An 857-nucleotide genomic window follows, 5' to 3' on the forward strand; every position below is an offset into this window, starting at 1 on the left:
GGCCTCCCAAAGTGCTGGGATTACAGGCTTGAGCCACCGCGCCCGGCCCACACCTAGCCTTATACTTCTGATTACTCCAGGGCTGGATCTTCAATGTATCTGAATGTTACCCAATGGCTTAAAACCAGAGAAGGTGAGGATATGGCTCGCTTCCCTCCTCCATCCTCCTGCTTGGTCAGATTTTTTGTTAGGTAGCCAGACACCCTGTGACTGGCATGACGTGGTGCATATTGCTCACCGCAGAGCCCAGCGTGCACTCTGAGTATATGTCCTTTCATGAAGGCTGCTGGAGTTAATAACTGCCTCATTTCTTGTCATTTTTTAAATTTTTTGTGCTCTTATGGCCAATTATTCACAAACGTTCCAAAAAGTCTTACAAATTCTTATCAATACGATTCTCTTTGAATACCCTTTTAAAAATCCATAAATAGGCCAGGTGCAGTGGCTCACGCCTGTAATCCCAGCACTTTGGGAGGCCGAGGCAGGCAGATCACCTGAGGTCAGGAGTTCAAGGACCAGCGTGGTCAACACGGCAAAACCCCATCTCTACTAAAAAATACAAATATTAAGGGCCGGGCACGGTGGCTCATGCCTGTAATCCCAGCACTTTGGGAGGCCGAGGCGGGTGGATCGCGAGATCAAGAGATCGAGACCATCCTGGTCAACATGGTGAAACCTCGTCTCTACAAAAAATTAGCTGGGCATGGTGGCGCGTGCCTGTAATCCCAGCTACTCAGGAGGCTGAGGCAGGAGAATTGCCTCAACCCAGGAGGCGGAGGTTGCGGTGAGCCGAGATCGTGCCATTGCACTCCAGTCTGGGTAACAAGAGCGAAACTCCGTCTCAAAAAAAAAAAAAA

Source organism: Sapajus apella, unplaced genomic scaffold, assembly GCF_009761245.1.
Source record: "Sapajus apella isolate SASKATOON/1434 unplaced genomic scaffold, GSC_monkey_1.0 scaffold48, whole genome shotgun sequence".
Classification (NCBI taxonomy): Eukaryota; Metazoa; Chordata; class Mammalia; order Primates; family Cebidae; genus Sapajus; species Sapajus apella.